General features: G+C 38.7%; 1 pseudogene across 1 annotated transcript; it reads left to right on the top strand.

Annotated features, from left to right (window-relative positions):
* The first annotated feature begins 4,516 nt into the window (after positions 1–4,516).
* LOC110327673 lies at positions 4,517–5,573 on the top strand (annotated as a pseudogene). The gene has a single exon (XR_002380843.1). The product of XR_002380843.1 is annotated as a D-3-phosphoglycerate dehydrogenase pseudogene (transcript).
* The last annotated feature ends 14,728 nt before the right edge of the window (positions 5,574–20,301 follow it).

Genomic DNA, 20,301 nt, shown 5'->3' on the forward strand with positions numbered 1-20,301 from the left:
AAGCTGGAGCTGCCTTTACTGAAGATGCCTCACTGTAAAGGCACCTGATAACTGATTTTGAAATATAAAAGTTCTTTCAAGCTGTGGCTAAAATATCATATTTTAAGATTTGTTGTGAACACCTACCTTCAAGGGCTGCTTAATGAATTCCTAAGTTTAAAGAGAATCAGGAAAAATGGCTCCTTTTTGCTTTCCTTTGTTCTCATAAGAAATTAATGGCCATTATGATTAATGGAGGACATTCCAAGGGACTTGTGTCTAAGATCACATTTGCTAGGCACATCTTGCCATGATTCATTTCTAGAAATACCTCCAGGGATGGCCAGTGTGCCAGGTTCTCTCCTCATAGGAACAGATGGCACAGTCAAATTAGGATAGTACAAGAAGAGCTTATTTACAAAAAAATAACTAACCACAAAATTGCAGGTAGGGAGTTAGGGATTGCCCAAGGGGTAATACAGGAACACAGGGCTGCTCCCAGAACATGTTGTTAGCTCCAATTCTAATGGGACAGGGGAAGAGCAAGGTTATGAGATCCTAGAGGTGAAAGGGGCAGGGCAGCAGGATGCATGGGAGCAGGGTCACCTTCTTTGGAGGTGACTTTAATGAAAGGCACTAGAGGAGTGAATTTTTCTTCCTTCCATCTCCAGTTGGAGCTCCCTTTGACTGAACTCATTTTAAACCTGTAGGACATGTGAGCTTATTAAAGATTTCCTTCTAGGTCAGTGTCCTGGGGCAGAGACCAAGGTGAGGACAGGTGCAAAGCATATGGAATGCATCTGGTACAAGCAAACTGCTGCCTTTCTGCCTCCACCCCAGAAGTAGCTTCCACTTTGTCTCCTTGCATTAGGGTTAATATGCAACTTAATTTCCTTAGGACATTATCTATAGAGTTTTCCTCCATGATTAAGCCAAGTATTCATTTCCACATTAAAAAAAAAAAAGCCAACCCTCCTGGTTTAGTTACTAAATTGTGCATGAACCCTACTTTAGCTCAATTATTTACATTTTGGAATCTACATTATAAGATATAGGGTCACCCTTTAAAGAGAGTGGTTAGGCTCTATATACAGTATATGTGCCTAAAAATCCATGAGAGCTGCCTGCATGGCTCACAGAATGTGAGAATACCTTCATTTCAGTCACCAAGGCTGAAGTATTTTGACTGCCTTTTGTATGGATGACCTGGATGCATTCCACATCCTATTGCATCCTCTAACCCAGCTGAATAGGGTTCTCCATGGTAGCCATATTGTCAATTGGTACTTTTTCAGTTGCTAGTGTGTCAGGAAAAACTTTTACCAAGATAGCCTTCTGACTTTCTCTATATTATTAATGAAAATTAATCACACATTACAAAACCTTCCTTGACCCACAATTCTGTTCCCTTCCACAAACACTCCTCCTTACCCTACTTTCTTTACTTCTTGACACTCCATATCACCTATATATTTATTCATCTGCCCTCCTGCACTATGGGAAACGTATATTGTGAAACCTAATCTAAGGAATTTTTAAAGCCTATACTTTAAATAGATTGCCTGATATTATATACTAAACAAGTAACTATTGAGCAATAAAAATACATCATATAGAAAAAGAATTCAGACTTATGAATAAGTGTAAAGTATATAGGTTAAGAACGCAGATGTAAGGAGTCAATCAGTGAGTATTTAAATAACATAAACATAGATGTCTAAATTCTGATGCTTGCTATTCAGTGAAAGTCAGTAACTTTGTTCTCATCACATAGGAGCAGCACACAGGGTAGAGGTCTAAAATATGACTCGTGATCCTTCCTTTGCAATATGAGATTAAAATAATATTTTTGTACTTCTAGAGAAATATTAAAACTACAAAGGCTGATCATAGATGGTATAATTATATCAAAGACAAAATAATCAAATTGATTTATTTAGAGTCTCTTCTATAAAAAAAATAACCTATCATCTGCAAACAAGGATTCCTCATTTATTTTTCTGAGTGCCCTTTTGTTTTCTTCTCTTCTCCTGTAGCTCTAGATAAGACTTCAAACACTATATTAGAAAGGAGTGAGAGAATAGACACTTTCCTTTTCTTTGATCTTAGTGGAAACTCTGAATTTTTCTTTATTTAGCACGACTGTTGTTATATACAGGCAGTATTATATTTAGGTAAATTTCCTCTGTGTGCAGTCACTTGGAGGACTTAGGAAGGGATGGTGGATTTTGTCAAAAGAACTTTATGGTTTGGAAAAAAAATAACTTGTTGATTTGTGCATATTGAGCCATCCCTGAATGTCTGGAATAGAACTCTTTGAGTCATAATGAGTGACCTCTTCAATCTGAGTGTTAAAATGATTTGCCTTTTTTCATTTAAAGTTTTACATCTGTACATGCCATCAAGATCTATCTGTGATTTTCTTTTGTCTTTTTTTGCTGTTTGTTTCTTAGTTTGATTTTGCTTGCCTTCATCTGTTATGGTATTATGGTAATGATACCAGCATCATAAAATGAGTTTGGGAACATTGCTTCCCTTTTAAGTTTCATGGAGTAATTTGAGTAATATTAATGCTAATTCCTCTTTGACATCCTGATAGAACTCTACAGTAAATTTATGTGGTTTTGGTCACATTAGTTGGGAGATTTTCAAAAAGCTTATAATTATTGCTTCAATTTAATGCTTGGTTATAGACCTGTTAAAATTACTTCTTTCATTGTGCTTCAATTTTTGTTTGTTTAATTCATTTAAACTTTCATCCATTTTAAAAGTAGTTTTCAAAATACATAATATATCTTTTCAAAGTATGCTTTTATTTATTATTTTATTGATATCAGTTGTAAAGGTTAAATTTGCACTCCTAATTATTTTAATTTGAGTCTTCTTTCTCTTGTTTAAGATGGCCAAATGTTTGTAAAATTTGCTTGTATTTTCCAAAGAAAAAATTCCTCTTTTCATTGATTCTTGTGATATGTTTCTTCTTTTTCATGAATTTCTCTGATTTTTCTGGGTATATACCTAGAAGAGGTATTGCTGGATCTTCCGGTAGTACTATGTCCAGTTTTCTGAGGAACTGCCAGACTGATTTCCAGAGTGGTTGTACAAGCTTGCAATCCCACCAGCAATGGAGGAGTGTTCCTCTTTCTCCACATCCTCGCCAGTATCTGCTGTCCCCTGAATTTTTTATCTTAGCCATTCTGACTGGTGTGAGGTGAAATCTCAGGGTTGTTTTGATTTGCATTTCCCTGATGATTAAGGATGTTGAACATTTTTTCAAGTGCTTCTCAGCCCTTCGGTACTCCTCAGTTGAGAATTCTTTGTTTAGCTCTGTACCTCATTTTTTAATGGGGTTATTTGAATTTTTGGAGCTCAGCTTCTTGAGCTCTTTATATATATTGGATATTATTCCCCTATCAGATTTAGGATTGGTAAAAATTCTTTCCCAATCTGTTGGTGGCCTCTTTGTCTTATTGACAGTATCTTTTGCCTTACAGAAGCTTTGCGATTTTATGAGGTCCCATTTGTTGATTCTTGATCTTACAGCACAGGCCATTGCTATTCTGTTAAGAAACTTTTCCCCTCTGCCCATTTCTTCAAGGCTTTTCCACACTTTCTCCTCTATATATTTCAGTGTCTCTGGTTTTATGTGGAGNTCTTTGATCCACTTAGACTTGAGCTTTGTACAAGGAGATAAGATTGGATCAATTCTCATTCTCCTGCATGCTAACAGCCAATTGTGCCAGCACCATTTGTTGAAAATGCTGTCTTTTTTTTCCACTAGATGGTTTTAGCTCCTTTGTCAAAGATCAAGTGACCATAGGTGTGTGGATTCATTTCTGGATCTTCAATTCTATTCCATTGATCTACCTGTCTGTCACTGTACCAGTACCATGCAGTTTTTATCACAGTTGCTCTATAGTACAGCTTGAGGTCAGGCATGGTGATTCCCCCAGAGGTTCTTTTATTGTTGAGAATAGTTTGATTTTTGATATTCTTTTCCATCTACATTTTTGTGTTTGGATTGCTATTTCCAAGTCCCTTCCTTGAATCATTAAGTAATTAGTTTGAGAGCACTTAAATGTTTTGGATGTCTTGGTGTAGGATCTTAGTGTCATAAAGTTGCCTCTCATGATTGCCTTCAGTGTCATCCATAAATTTTGTTATGTTGTATTTTTCATTAATTTTATTGTAGGAAGTATTATTTCCTTCTTGATTTCATTGACTGAATTATTATTCAATAGTGTGTGTGTGTGTGTGTGTGTGTGTGTGTGTGTGTGTGTGTGTATTGAGTTACTACTCTTTTGACTAGTTGTGATTTGGGGTCTCTTTTGTCAGATATTAAACGAGGTATTCTACTTGTTTCCTCGCTCCAATTGCACAGAGTACGTTTTCCCCATCACTTTAACCTGAAGTGGTGTCTATTTTCGTGGTAAAGTATGTTTCTTAGAACTATTAGAAAGATAGTCCTGAGCCCTGCCTGCAGTTTCCTGAACTAAGTGCTTCTGCCCACGCAGAGCAACAGCTTCTAAGACCTGACTCTAGCAATGGCTTTCGCAAATCTGTGCAAAGTACTCATCAGTGACAGCCTGGACCCCTGCTGCCGGAAGATCCTGCAAGATGGAGGGCTGCAGGTGGTGGAGAAGCAGAACTTGAGCAAGGAGGAGCTGATAGCTGAACTCCAGGACTGTGAAGGCCTTATCATCTGGTCAGCTACTAAGGTCACTGTTGATGTCATCAACACAGCAGAGAAGCTCCAGGTGGTAGGCAGGGCTGGTACAGGCGTGGACAATGTGGATCTGGAGGCTGCCACAAGGAAGGGCATCCTAGTCATCAACACCCCAAACGGAAACAGCCTCAGTGCTGCAGAGCTCACCTGTGGGATGATCATGTGCCTGGCCAGGCAGATTCCCCAGGCGACGGCTTCGATGAAAGATGGCAAATGGGACCGGAAGAAGTTCACGGGGACAGAACTGAATGGGAAGACATTGGGAATTCTTGGCCTTGGCAGAATCTGAAGAGAGGTGGCCACCCGAATGCAGTCCTTTGGAATGAAGACTGTAGGCTCTAACCCCATCATCTCTCCTGAAGTTGTGGCCTCCTTCGGTGTTCAGCAGTTGCCGCTGGAGGAGATCTGGCCTCTCTGTGACTTCATCACTGTCCATACCCCACTCCTGCCCTCCACCGCAGGCTTGCTGAATGACAGCACCTTTGCTCAGTGCAAGAAAGGCGTGCGAGTAGTGAACTGTGCTCGAGGAGGCATCGTGGATGAAGGTGCCCTGCTGCGTGCCTTGCAGTCTGGTCAGTGTGCTGGGGCTGCACTGGATGTGTTTACAGAAGAGCCACCACGGGACCGGGCCTTAGTGGACCACGAGAACATCATCAGCTGTCCCCACCTGGGTGCCAGCACTAAGAAAACCCAGAGTCAGCCTCCTGACTGTGACCCTGACAGGTGCCCCCTACCAAGCTGTGGGCCTGGTCCAGGGCACCACACCAATGCTGCAGGTGCTCAACGGAGCCATCTTCAGACCAGAGGTGCCTGCTACACAGGGGCCAACCCCTGCTCATGTTCCGGGCTCAGCCCTCCAACCCTATGATGCTGCCCACGATGATCAGCCTCCTGGCAGAGGCGGGTGTACAGCTGCTGTCCTACCAAACCTCCATGGTATCTGACGGAGAGCCCTGGCACGTCATGGGCCTCTCCTCCCTGCTGCCCAGCTTGGAAACAGGGAAGCAGCATGTATGGGAGGTTGTCCAGTTCTGCTTCTGACCCTGGGGTTCAGCACTCTCAGCCCCACAGGCTGTTCTGAAGAAACCCGCTCACTGTGACCTATAGGGAGAGGGGATCGCAGAACCAGGGCATCTGCCTGGACGAATAACTAGTAAAGAATCTTAACTCAAAAAAAAAAAAAAAAGATAGTTCTGCTTTCTAATTACATATTCTAGAGTGTGTATTTTTATTGTAGAGTTGAGGTACAAAATCACAACACAAAAAAATCAGCACTCTTTTTATACATAATGATAAATATACTGAAAAAGAAATAAGAGAAATAGCCCTATCCACATTAGCTACAGGGGGGAAATATATGTGAATTAACCTAACCAGGGAAACCTAACAAAGGGCCTCTACAATGAAGTTCTTAAGACACAGAAAATAGAAATTGATAAAGACACAAGATAAAATGATACTCAATGTTCATTGATTGAAATGATCAATATTATAAAACTGACAGTCCCACCAAAAGCAATTTGGAGATTTACTGAAACCTCTATCAAAAAAACAATCCCATTCATTACAAACAGACATAGCAGAAAACAACCTCAAATTTATATGTAGAGAACGGTGGGTTGTTAACCAAAACTAAAGATGCATGGAAAAGACTTATGGAAAGTCAGTAGTTAGTAAGCTTATATCACGCTATACTCTTAAAAGGGAGTTAGAAAGAAATTGCGCTACAGGGTAAATAATTGCACTCCTAAAAGACACATTAACAAATGAAAATTTCAGTGTAAGGCATGACATAGGTTGAGGTGTGAGATCCTTCCCTATGATTTCTTGGATAGAGACATGCCCAAGGTTGCTATAACAGCACAGGTTATTGATTGACATTGCCTTTTGTGATCCATCATAACTGCATGGTAAGAACCTACTGCTGAAGATAGCAAACACTTTGGTTGCAGGACGTAGAGAAACCAATCTCAAACTGACCAGAAGATCTGCATCCTGCTCACGAACTTTTACACTGTCAGAAGATGCTGTCTATGTACTCTTGGTGACAACTGATATCAAGGATTTTACACAGCACTGCTACCTGTATGCCACCATACAATATCAACCTGCTACGGCAGATGTGCCCATCACTCCAATAGTTTAATAACTGCTATGAGTAACTGACCTTTTTTTTTTATTGTATTTGAGGTCTTTCCACAAGAGGGGTTTCATGTATGGTGTTATAATTCTAGTATATCTTCCCCATGGCTGGAAAAGTCAGGCCCTAGGGTAGAACCTACTATTGTTATTATTGCTAAATGGTCATGCTATCAAATTGCCTTCTAGATATTTATATTTTTGCCATCCCTGGACCACCTTTAATCTTGGCCAGAGAAGTATCTCTTTGCAGTAGTCGACATTTAATGAAAAGATGCATAACACTTCGAAGTGCTCAGAATAAGAGTAGAACATCTATATTAACTCAACCCACCAACTTTCCCATCAAACAGCAAAATCCAAGGAACATTGTAGAACAGGAAGCAGAAAGAAAGGACAAGCCAGAATGTAGGGAAGAAGAGCTGTGAAATGTCTTGTAGATATGGCGTAGCTATAACACTTAGGAACTCACAGCATCTGTGGTTATTAGCACAAAGCCCACAATCAGTAAGCCAGCACCAAATTTCCAGCATAGTTGAGGTAGATGGTATCAAATTCTGTCCCCACTGCTCATCAAATAGCTGTGCACAGCGGATGATTGCTGGGGAACAGACACATCCTTTTACTGAGGATTTGGGCACTGGCAGTTTTACCATGCTTCAACGGATAGTCCCACATGTATTCATATACAGGCAACACCAATAAAACTTAGTGGAATAATATAGAAAGGACATGATGTTGGGAAGGAACATGTTAGAGAAAATATGGCAGAAGTTAGAGAGTGAGATGTGGCATAGAAGTGAACATATCTCATTGTGTATATGAATTTCTCAAAAATTTAAGAAAATTTGAAAAGTAATAATTTCTAATATTTTGTCATATCATAGTAAAATGAAATTAGTAATCACAGCAACAGAAACCATTGAAGTTATAGAATTACATGGAGACTGACTAATAAATTCTTGCATAACCCATTGAAGAAGTCAAGGTTTTTATCAGGAAGCAATTTTTGTCAAAAGCAACTTTGTCAAAAGCCTTTTCTGCTTCTACTGCAATCATTAAATGTTTTCGGTCCCCATGTCCACTTATGTGCCTTATTACTTTCAATGAGCAGCATATGTTGAACTATATTTGCTTCCCTGGAAAGAATTCAGCACGATCATGGTGTATAATCTTTTTAATGTGCTAAAATATTCAGTTTGCAAATATTTTATTGAATTTTCTCTCTATTTTCATTGTAGAAATTTAGAGTTCCCTTTTTCAAATGTCTTTATCTTATTTTCATATCAAAGTGATACTAACTTAATAGAATAAGACTGATAGTGTTTTTTCCCTTTTGTTTTATGAGGGTCAAAGCTCTGAAGATTAGGAATCAAAGACCATGGCTTAATATAATAAAGGTTAAATAGGACAAATCTACAGCCAAAATTATGTCAAGATCTGAAATGGTACAGGGGTGGCTTCTCTCTGTGCTCATTCTATATAGTGCTTCATATCTTCGCAAAGCAATGTAGCAAGAGAAAGAGCAAAAAAAGGTTACAGGTTGAAAAGGAAGAAATTAAATTATCCTTATTTGCATGTGATATGATCCTATACGTTAAAGACACTAAAGATTCCATCAGAAAAAAATCTTTTTTCTTTTTCTTTTCATTTCCTTTCTTTTTTATTAAATTAATATAATTTATTTTAAAATATACAACTCAGTAGTGACATTTCTTAAGTCATCAAAGTAATCTATAATATTTAAATGCCTCTTAAATATACATGATATCTTCTGAAGTTAAAGTAATATCCTCTCAATGAGTTTTTAAAATCTATTTGGAACATTAAACATGAGAGAAGTAGAAAAAATATCTCCTATGAAGTAATCTATGAAAGGAAATTGTAACAAGTTCCTGATTAGACAGAAACTGTTCCATCTTCAAGGAAGAATATTCAGCGTAATTGTGACTTCATAAAATGGTAGTGTTTCTTCTGTTTCTCTTCTGTGGAATATTATGAGGAGTATTGGTATGAGGTCTTCTTTGAAGGTCTGATAGAATTCTGCACTAAACCCATCTGGTCCTTGGCTTATTTATTTATTTATTTATTTATTTATTTATTTATTTATTTATTTATGGTTGAAAGACTTTTAATGACTGATTCTATTTCTTTAGGGGTTATGGGACTGTTTAGATGCTGATCCTGATTTAACTTTGGTATCTGTATAGAAAAATGTCCATTTCATCCAGATTTTCTAGTTTTATTGAGTATAGGCTTTTGTAGTAGGATCTAATGATTTTTTTTTAATTTCCTCAGTTTCTGTTGTTATGTCTCCCTTTTCATTTCTTGTTTTATTAATTTTGATACTGTCTCTGTGCCCTCTGCTTAGTCTAGCTAAGGGTTTATCTATCTTGTTGATTTTCTCAAAGAACCAGTTCCTGGTTTCGTTGATTTCTTTTTGTTTCCACTTGGTTGATTTCAGCCCTGAGTTTGATATTTCCTGCTGTCTACTCCTCTTGAGTATATTTGCTTCTTTTTGTTCTAGATCTTTCGGTTATGCTGTTAAGCTGCCAGTGTATGTGCTCTCCAATATCTTTTTGGAGGCACTCAGAGCTGAGTTTTCCTCTTAGGACTGCTTTCATTGTGTCCCATAAGTTTGGGTATGATGTGTCTTCATTTTCATTAAATTCTAAAATGTCTTTGATTTCTTTCTTTCTTTCTTGACCAAGTTGTCATTGAGTAGGGTGTTGTTCAGCCTCCATGTGTATGTGGGTTGTTGTTTTTGTTGCTATTGAAGACCAGCCTTAATCTGTGGTGATCTGATAGGATGCATGGGATTATTTCAAGCTTCTTGTATCTTTTGAGGTCTGTTTGTTACCGATTATTTGGTCAGTTTTGGAGAAGGTACAATGAGGTACTGTAAGGAAGGTATTCTTTTGTTTTAGGATGAAATGTTCTATAGATAACTATTAAATCCATTTGGGTCATAACTTTTGTTAGTTTCACTTTGTCTCTGCTTAGTTTGTGTTTCCATAATCTGTGCATTGATGAGAGTGGGGTGTTGAAGTCTCCCACTATTACTGTGTTAGGTGCGATATGTGTTTTGAGCTTTAGCAAAGTTTCTTTTATGAATGTGTGTGCCCTTGCATTTGGAGCATAGATGTTCAGAACTGAGAGTTCTTCTTGGTAGATTTTTCCTTTGATGAGTATGAAGTGTTCTTCCTTGTCCTTTTTGATAACTTTTGGTTGAAAGCCACGTTTATTCGATATTAGAATAGCTACTCCAGCTTGTTTCTTGGGACCATTTGCTTGGAATTTTTTTTCCCAGCCCTTTACTCAGAGGTAGTGTCTGTCTTTGACCCAGAGTTGGGGTTTCTGTATACAGAAAATGTTGGGCCCTGTTTAGGTATCCAGTCTATTATTCTATGTCTTTTTATTGGGGAATNGAGTCCATCGATGTTAAGAAAACTTAAGGAATAGTGATTGTTGCTTCCTGTTACTTTTGCTGTTATTTTTATGTTTTTATGACTGTTTTCTTTACAGTTTGTTGAAAGAAGATTACCCTCTGCTTTTTCTAGTTTAGTTACTTCCTTGTTTGGGCATTTTTTCATCTATCATCCTTTGTAGTGCTCAATTTGTGGAAAGATAGTGTGTAAATTTGTCTTTGTCATGGAATATCTTGGTTTCTCCATTTATGGTAATTGAGAATTTTGCGGGATATGGTAGCCTGGGCTGGTATTTGTGTTCTCTTAGGGTCTGTATAACATCTGCCTGGAATCTTCGAGCTTTCATAGTCTCTGGTGAGAAGTCTGGTATAATTCTGATAGGTCTGCCTTTATATGTTTCTTGATATTTCCCCCTTAATGCTTTTAATATTCTTTATCTTTTGGTGCATTTGGAATTTTAACTATTATGTGACAGGTGGAATTTCTTTTCTGGTCTAATCTATTTAGACTTCTGTAGACCTCTTGTATGTTTATGGGCATCACTTTCTTCAGGTTAGGGAAGTTTTCTTCTATAATTTTGTTGATATTTACTGGCCCTATGAGTTGGAAATCTTCAGTCTCTGCTATACCTATTATGTTTAGATTTGGTCTTCTCATTGTGTCCTAGATTTCCTGAATATTTTGGGTTAGGAGATTTTTTTATTTTGCATTTTCTTTGACTGCTGTGTCAATGTTTTCTACTGTATTTTCTGCACCTGAGATTCTCTCTTCTATCTCTTGTATTCTGTTGGTGATGCTTGCATCTATGACTCCTGATCTATGTCCTAGGTTTTCTATCTCCATGGTTGTCTCTCTTTGTGATTTCTTTATTGTTTCTATTTTCATTTTTAAATCCCAGATGGCTTTGTTCAATTCCTTCACCTGTTTGGTTGTGTTTTCCTGTAATTCTTTAAGGAATTTTTGTGTTTCCTCTTTAAGGGCTTCTAGCTGTTTACCTGTGTTCTCCTGTATTTCTTTAAGGGACTTATTTATGTCCTTCTTAAAGTCCTCTATTATCTATTATCAACATGATATGTGATTTTTAAATCAGAACCTTGCTTTTCTGATGGGTTAAGGTATCCAGGGCTCACTGTGGTGGAAGAACTAGGTTCTGCTGATGCCAAGTAACCTTGGTTTCTGTTGCTATGTTCTTGCCCTTGCCTCTTGCCTTCTGGTCATCTGTGGTGTTAGCTGGTCTTGCTGTCTCTGACTGTGGCTTGTCTCTCCTGCAAGTCTGTTTGTCAGTACTCCTGGGAGACCAGTTCTCTCTGTGAGGAATTTGTGTATGGAGAGCTGTGGCATGGGGTCAGCTCTGGGGTATAGACAGAAACTGGAAGGATGCTGTTCCAGGATTCTCCTTGGTTCCCGTGTCCTGATGGCTCTTAGAAGGGTCCTCCTGGGTCAGGAATTTAAGCAGAAATGGTCATCTTACCTGTGCTTACAGATGTGTCAGCACTCCTGGGAGACCAGCTCTCTCCAGATGGTATTTGGGTATGGTGTGCTGTGGCACAGGATCAAGTCCAGACACAGACGGAAACTGGAAGGCCAAAAAAACCTCTTGGACCCAATCAGTACATTCAGCAACATCACAGTATACACAATCAACATACACCCAATTAGTAGCTTCTATATATCTGTAATGAACTTGAAGAAAAAGAAATCAGGGGAAATACTCTATTCATGATAGCTTTAAAAATAACCTTTCCTCCACCCCAAACTCTAAAAATGGATACGTAGAGTGAAAGGATAGAGGGAATTGAAAACAACTTTAAATGGTGGAAAGAATTTCTGTTCCGGGCAGTGGTGGCACACAAGCCTTTAACCCCAGCACTTGGGAGGCAGAGGAAGGTGGATTTCTGAGTTCGAGGCCATCCTTGTCTACAGTGAGTTCAAGGACAGCCAGGGCTACACAGAGAAACCCTGTCTTGAAAAACCAGAAAAAAATTTTCCTGTGTTCCTGAAACATGAATATATTATCAACTGTATTTCTCATAGTTAGGATTTCTATTGCAACTCATGTAAATAAAAACACTTAACTGGAGCTGGCTATAGTTTTAGAGGTTTAGTCCACTATCATCATGGTGAGAAACATGGTAGCCATGCAGGCAGACATGATGCTGGAGAAGGAACTGAGATTTCTACATCTTTATCCACAAGTCACATGAAGGAGACTGTATCACTCTGGGCATAGCTTGTGAATATGACACCTCAAAGCCTGCCCCACAGTGACACATTTCCTCTAAAAAAGCCACACATCTTAATAGTACCACTCTCCATGGGCTTAGCACTGAAAAAAAAAAAAAAAGCATCTATGTGGGTCATACCTATTCAAAGCACCATAATACTAAAGGTAAATAATATATCCAATAAAAAAATCCTCATCAAAAGATACTTGGAAGTGCAAAAGACCACAAAAACTAAAGATAAGTTTGGCTATAGATTCATGGGTTTGAATGCCTGTCTCATGAGGAATGGCACTATCAGGAGGTGTGGACTTGTTGGAGTAGGTGTGGTTTGTTAGAGGAGGCGTGTATCTGTGGGAGTGGGCTTTGAGGACACCAAGGCTTAATTTCTGTCCAGTGTGGTATTCTAGTTTTTTCATAGCTTCCTGCAGAAGATGGTCTCCTCTTGGTTGCATCTGAATCAAGATGTAAAATTGTAGGCTCCTTAAGAACCATGTCTGACTGGATGTTGCCATGCTTCCCATCATGGTGATAATGGACTAAGCCTCTCAAACTGTAAGCCAGCCCCAATTAAATGCTATCTTTTATCAGGTTTGCCTTGGTCATGGTGTTTATTCACAGGACTAAAACCCTAACCAAGGCATAATTCTAGGCAGAAGTAGCAGTACTGAAAGTATCATTATCTCTGTTGATATTACAGATCGACATTAATAGACACAATGCAATAATGGCACAAAATAGGTATATTAAGGAACAGAATAGAGTATGGGTTCCTAATGTGTGGATATAATAACAATTAGGGGAACAAAGGAGAGCAAATGGGGATGGAAGTTTAGATGGAAGACAGGGAATGAAGAAATGCTGCACTTATATCATAATCTCAAAAATAAAATAAAAAATACTTTGAGAAATCTTATAAAAGTAAATCAGTTGGCTGGCTACAATTGTGAAGATTAACTTTTTAAAAGTTTCTGAAATACATAAGTGAAAAGATGGTGTGTTCAACAAATGGAGCTGTGAAAAATGGATATCAGTGTGTATAGAAGGTTCAAACTAGATCCACATCACCAGTGCTGCATAAAAATCAATTCAAAGTAGGTCAATGACCTTAATGTAAGACCTGAGGTTATGAACCCTTAGAGGAAGACTTAGGAGAAACACTGTAAAATACAGGTACAAGTGATCTGAAGGAGAAAAGGAGAGTAGGCTCTGACTAGGAAGTAGAGGATAAATACAGAAGAAGGGAGGATGATAGTACAGTAACATTGAGGATTCTAAATAAGGAATCATACTATTAAGTGTCTACCTTAAAATACCTAGACTACACAACAGTCAGAGTATCCATGTACTTACATAGTTTCAAAGAAAAAATTTCCATCTAGGATGATAGGCCTCCCTCAAGAGACATATCCTATCTAAAAAATATTCCCAACACTATATATGAGAAGCCCATTTTGAGCTCTTGGTCACAGTTATCCAGGAGATTCCTGAACTATTATAGGCTATGACTATCACCCTTGTTTGCCTCTTAGAAGTAGAAAGTAAGCCCTTATTGCTGGAGAGCCATATAGTCTGAACACAAGGGTCAGAGGACCTGAGTTTGATATGTTTGATATGACCTGAAAACCTCCCCCTTCAAGGTGTACTTGCTCTGGTACTAGAAGAGTTCATACAAAGAATGGAAGTAACTACAGTCCTACCCTGCTATGATACTTATGAACCACAGTGGTGACTACCATGACATGGTATCTCTCAGGGTGCAATAGTGGCTTACATACCTTGGTGGCAAATAGCTCTCTAATTGGGCATACAGCCCACTGAATGAGAGGGAAATTATGTTTGGTACTGGGGAATTAGTGCACTACCCACAGCTAATATAGTCATAGATCTTAAAAACAAACCTCCAACTGATACATTAGTAAACCATCATAATCCCTAAGTGCTTTCAAAATATTTGTGCTCATACTCAGATAAAGTGTGGTCCTCATTCGTTATTAAGGAAATTCCTCTTGGCATCAGAGGGAGACCATTGCGGAAACTCTCACCTGATCAAACTGCAGAGTTTTAATGCCCAATCCCAACGGATTTATTAACAACACAAATCAACTCCTGCCCCTAAGGCTCATGGAACATCACAGAAAAGGCAGAAATTGTAAAACTCCAAGGAACGAGTAGTTCGTTGTTAGACTTCCCTCCTAGAAGTGTTAAAAGCTACACCCAGGAATTCTCAAAAAATGTGGCTGCCTAAACATGACTTGAAAAAGAACGATACCAGTCTCCCACTATTATTGTGTGAGGTGCAATGTGTGCTTTGAGCTTTACTAAAGTTTCTTTAATGAATGTGGCTGCCCTTGTATTTGGAGCATAGATATTCAGAATTGAGAGTTACTCTTGGTAGATTTTACCTTTGATGAGTATGAAATGCCCCATACCAGTAGACTCACTGGTGTAGATGGGAAGTGTTCAGGAGATTTCAACCCTCAGAGAACAACAGACAAGTAAGCAAGGCTGAGATGGAAAGAAACAGACTTCCCAAAGAACACTGGATGGTCCAGCTTGAAATTCTGTACATAGAAGTAACATTATATAGATAGAGAAGATTGAATGTATATGTAGTTGTAGATGTAGACATATGCATCACACAATACAAACATATTTGTGTGTGTGTGTGTGTGTGTGTGTGTGTGTTTGTACAACAATTAAAGTAAAAGAGGGCAGAATTTGTAAAAGAGCAAGGGGAAGGAATGCTGGAGGGGGTCAATTGGAGAGAAACTAGGAAAGGGAAAATTATATAATTACAATCTCAAAAATTTTAAAAATTAATTAATCAAACATAAAATACAAGCATGAAATTCCTGAAGCAGACTTCAACTGCTTAAAGACTATTGAAAGAACAAATAGGAATTGTTGCATAGAATTAAAAAGCTTCTGTTCCTTGCTTTTCCTGGTGAGATGTAAATAAATACCATGGGCGCTAACTTCCAGGAGCACTAATGGAGCTTACTCACAAGCCCACGGGGGCTTACTGGAGCAGAGGTGACTCCCAGACAGCGGCATCTCTTTAAAGTACCACCTCGGCGTGGTTGATGGCCCGATGGAAGCAGTTAAGATGGAGGACCCTATTCAGTTGTCTTTCTATCTGCTGTGTACCTTTGTATCTTCTGAGACCTTGAGCAACTGAGAAAGGATTGCTTGCTGCTGTGTCTCAGGAGGGTTTAGCAGAAGAAAGTGCTTCAAATAATGTAAATGAAGAAAATATCTAATAAAAAAAATTTTCAGGTCAACAAAAGCATCTTCAGCAAAGGCCATTTCTGTACGAGATACTGTGTGTGTGTGTGTGTGTGTGTGTGTGTGTGTGTGTGTGTGTGTGTACACATGTATACTCACTCTGTGTGTGTGCACACATGCTCACATATGTGTGTGCCTGTTTGTAGGTCTGTGTGTGCATTTTCATCCAAGAAAAACAAATGAAATTATGTCATTTGCAGGAAAATGGGTAGAACTGGAGATCATTCTATTGAGTGGTATAAGCCAGACATAACTGCTGGTTTCAAGGTGACAACGGCCTTATGCTCAGAGTACATTGCTACACAGAGCAAAAGGAACAATGAGCAGAGTGAAGAACTGATCTACAGCATGTGACAAAGTGTCCAACTATAGACAGCATCAGCTCAACTCAACTCAAAATTAAATCCTAAAACTTTCCAGTCAAGAAAGGGCAAATGAATTGAATGTATAATTCTAAAACTAAATAAAAAGTGGTCAAATAGATCCATGAAAAATATTTATCAGTATTCTTAGTAATCATGAAATTGCAAATTAAAACAACACAGAGATTTCATCTTGTTCCAGTCAGAATGGTTGTCACTAACAACACAAACAAAAAGTACCAAGAATGGAAGGAAAGATGTGCCACATTATACTACTGGTGAAACTCTAAATGGCTGTGACTACTGGGAAAACCAGTATGTAGATTCCTGAAAATTGTTAAAAAAAAAAAAAAATCATATGATCCAGTTTGCTATCACTTCTAGCTATCTAACAGACACTGGCTCAGCAAACACCACAGATATATTTGCACACCTGTGCTCACTGAAACAAAATATTCAAAATAGCCAAATTATGGAGCCAGTTTAGATGCCCATTAGCACATGTGCACCCATGCGCGTGCGCACACACACACACACACACACACACACACACTTTTCATTCATACAGTGATGAAATTATAGCATTTTTGGATCAATCAATGGATGGAGATCAGCAGTGGGTTGATAGGTAGGCATATGTAGTGGGATTCGAGTATAAGGAAAGTACAATGTTATAGATAAGAAAATGAACTGAACACTTTCATTCTAAGTGACATTTTTAGAAAATTAATAAAAATACCAAAAATGTTTGTAAGAAGGAATCTCTTTATTGCATCTGCAAGTACTCTGGTAAAATATTTATGAGTCATACTGAGAAAAAGGCATGTTGGGCTTGGTTTATTCATGACCTCCAAAGATGGGTGAATTCCATCAGCTCAGTCACTCTGAGCCAGTGATAAGTACAGTATTAAACTATAAAGAAAATGGCCCATATTTCACCAGAGAAAGTAGTTCAAGGTTAAGTGAGACGATTCCCTTTTATTCCCACCACATCCATATATATTCGTGTTCTTTCAGCATTATCCCCAAGAAGAGGTTTATTTCACTTTATCCAACCAACCAAAAGGTGGCGGACAACACAGCATAACTCTACACTTACCTTGCAATTTAGGAAAAATAAAAATAAAGAAGGCAGCATTCACTTTGTACTAACCATGTTTTCTTTGACCACTTGAAATACTTCATGCATTGAGGAAGAATTTTTGAAGCCAACGTCAAGATTTGGCTTAATAAAGAGCAATTTATTTTCTTGTAGTAAGCGAGAATCATATATATCATGATGTAAAAATGACCACATGCACAGAGGCATTCTCGCCCATGGGTGCCTGCAGTATACTTCCATCATTTTTGTGGATGAAGATTCCAGAGCCCAGCAAGTATGTACCTTACTCCCATTGTCTCAGTAATTCTGGTGTTTGATGAGGACTAGAGGATTTAGCCTCTCTCTGTCTATCTCTGAAATCATTGACCTTTACCTTGGACCATTCAGCCCTTTCGTTTCCACACTTTCTGGAGTAAAAGAACATTTTATTGCTGAAGTTTTATCCAAGTTCATGTCTAGGCTCTACCAGCTAGGTATCTGAAGCAATTTCTGGGAATCAAAGTTAACTCAATCGAATTTAGAACCAATTTGTTTCCATTCTCTTGAGGAAGAAAGGTGTCAGCTATTACCATTCTTACCATCAGACCTTATCACTTTCAAAGGACCACAACTTGCCCTATCCTCAATCTGGCCCTGAATTCTTACTGATTTTTTTTTTTTCATTCTAAGCCCAAGGTTGGGAGGCTAAAAAGATTTGAAGTACTAGCGCATAAATAAGAATGCTAACTTTACATAAGAGTCACTTAAATTTGTTACAATATTTTAGAATTGAGATTAATGTTGATTATGTCAATATTCACTTTTTTCATTAATTTATTCATTTATTCACTTTACATTCCTATAAAATCCCTCTCCTTTCTCCCACCCTCACAAGCCCCTTCTCTTTTATCACTTCTCCACTCTTCCTCAGAGCTTGGGAACCATCCTACCATGGAACACCAAATTCCATCAGAATTAAGCACATCCTCTTCTACTGAGACCCAGCGAGTTAGTCCAGCTAGGGGAAGAGGATCCAATGGCAGGCAATAGAGTCAAAGACCCCTCTCCAAACATTAGGGGACCTACATGAAAACCAAGCTGTGCTTGGGCTACAAATGTGTTAATGGCCTAGGTCCAGTCCCTGGATGCACTTTGGTAGGTGGTTCATCTCTGTGAGCCCCCACGGGCCCAGATTAATTGACTCTGTAGGTCTCCTTTTGGTGTCCTTGGCTCCTCCAGGTGGCTCAATTCTATCCCTCACTCTTCTACAAGACTCTCGTGTTTCACCTTATGTTTGGCTATGGGTCTCTAAATATATTTCCATCTGTTGCAGAAAGAAGTCTCTTAGGAGACAGTTATGTTAGGCTCTTGTCTGTAAGCATGGCAGAATGTCATTAACAGTATCAGGGTTTGGCTTTCTCCCATGAGATGGATCTTAAGTGTGGCTAGGCATTGGTTGGCCATCTCTTCAATCTTTATTTATGTACATTTTGTAGGTGGGACAAATTTTGAGTCAAAGGTTTTGTGGGTGAGTTTATGGCCCCTCCCTCTACCAGAAGTCCCACCTGGCTACAGGAGGTGGGCACTTCAGTCTCTATATCCCCAGTTGCTAGGAGTCTCACGTAGGTTCACTTCATAGATTCCAGGGAGGCTCTCGTCCTAGGTCTCCAGCTAATCTTTGGAATCAATTTGGCAGTTTCTTAGAGAATTGGGAATGGTTCTACTCCAAGACCCAGCATATCACTCCTGGGCATATACCCAAAAGATAGCCCACTATACCACAAAGATACTTGTTCAACTACATTCATAGAAGATTTATTTGTAATAGCCAGAAACCAGAAAGAACCAAGATATCCCTAAACTGAAGAATGGAAAAAGAAATGTGGTATTTTTACACAATGGAATACATCATAGAATTTGTAGACAAATGGATGGAACTAAAAAATAATATCACCCTGAGTGAGGTAAGCCAGACCCAGAAAGACAAAGTGGTGTGCACTCACTTATAAGTGGATATTATCCATAAAGTACAGGATAATCATGCAAAAAATCCACAGACTCTGAGAAACTATGTAATGTGGAGGACCCAAGAAAGGATGTGTGAATATCACTCAGAAGGGAAAACAAAAGAGTCATCAGAGGTGGGTGGAGAAAAAGAACTGGGTAGGAGAGGAATTCAGGAGGGGAGTGAGGATGGGAATCAGGTGTGGGGGGAGGCAGGAGGAGTGCTGGGAGAGGGAAGGTAAATTGATTTGGGGACTACATCATTCTTACAATGAGATTAATTCAATTATCATTAGTACTCCAAAATACTCAAAGGCACAAACTGCCCAGAGATAATCTTGAACTTGAAAACATTACCATTCCTTTCTCAGTCTTAAAAATATATTGTGTACCCCCCCCCAAAAAACCCAAACCCTACAAAATCACCAATATTCTGAAAACATATTAAGTTTAATAAGAATTTGTTAGTACCACCTGCCATATGCTCACTGGAGTATAACAAGAAGATTATGATATAATCTGTGACCTTTAGGGAATTTTAATGTCATACTGCAGCTAGGAAACACTCTCATACTTTAAAAAAAAATCTATTTGAATGTTCAAAGACCTCAGACACAGTAAGCTCTTTGGAAGTATAAGAGTAGGGAGCACTAAAATAAGCCAGCTAGTTAGTAAAACAGGTCAAGACTGGATTTCCTTCATGTCAATAATGTCTCTGGGACATCTACTCTTCATTACTAATTCCTGGTTTTACTGTGTGCTATCTGTCACCTACACACTTGTTCCTCAAAATTTCTAGGATGTAGGGAACTTTAAAATATTGAGCCCCACCCACATGGCCTTAATGAATGAGAATTTGCACTAATGACAACCCTGGGCTGTTTACACACTCAATAAATTTTGAACAGCATCACTGTCACCAGAGAGCTATTGTCACTCTCCAAGATCTTCCTATCAGGGCTTATACACACTCTATGTGCTTGCCCAATGTCCTTTCTGCTGTGCATGCTTGGCCTTGTTTCCCAGGTTAAGACAGCATCACAGCTCCAGGCTTACAGTATTTAAGTACAAA

The sequence above is a fragment of the Mus pahari genome, chromosome 10, assembly GCF_900095145.1.
Source record: "Mus pahari chromosome 10, PAHARI_EIJ_v1.1, whole genome shotgun sequence".
NCBI classification, from domain to species: Eukaryota; Metazoa; Chordata; class Mammalia; order Rodentia; family Muridae; genus Mus; species Mus pahari.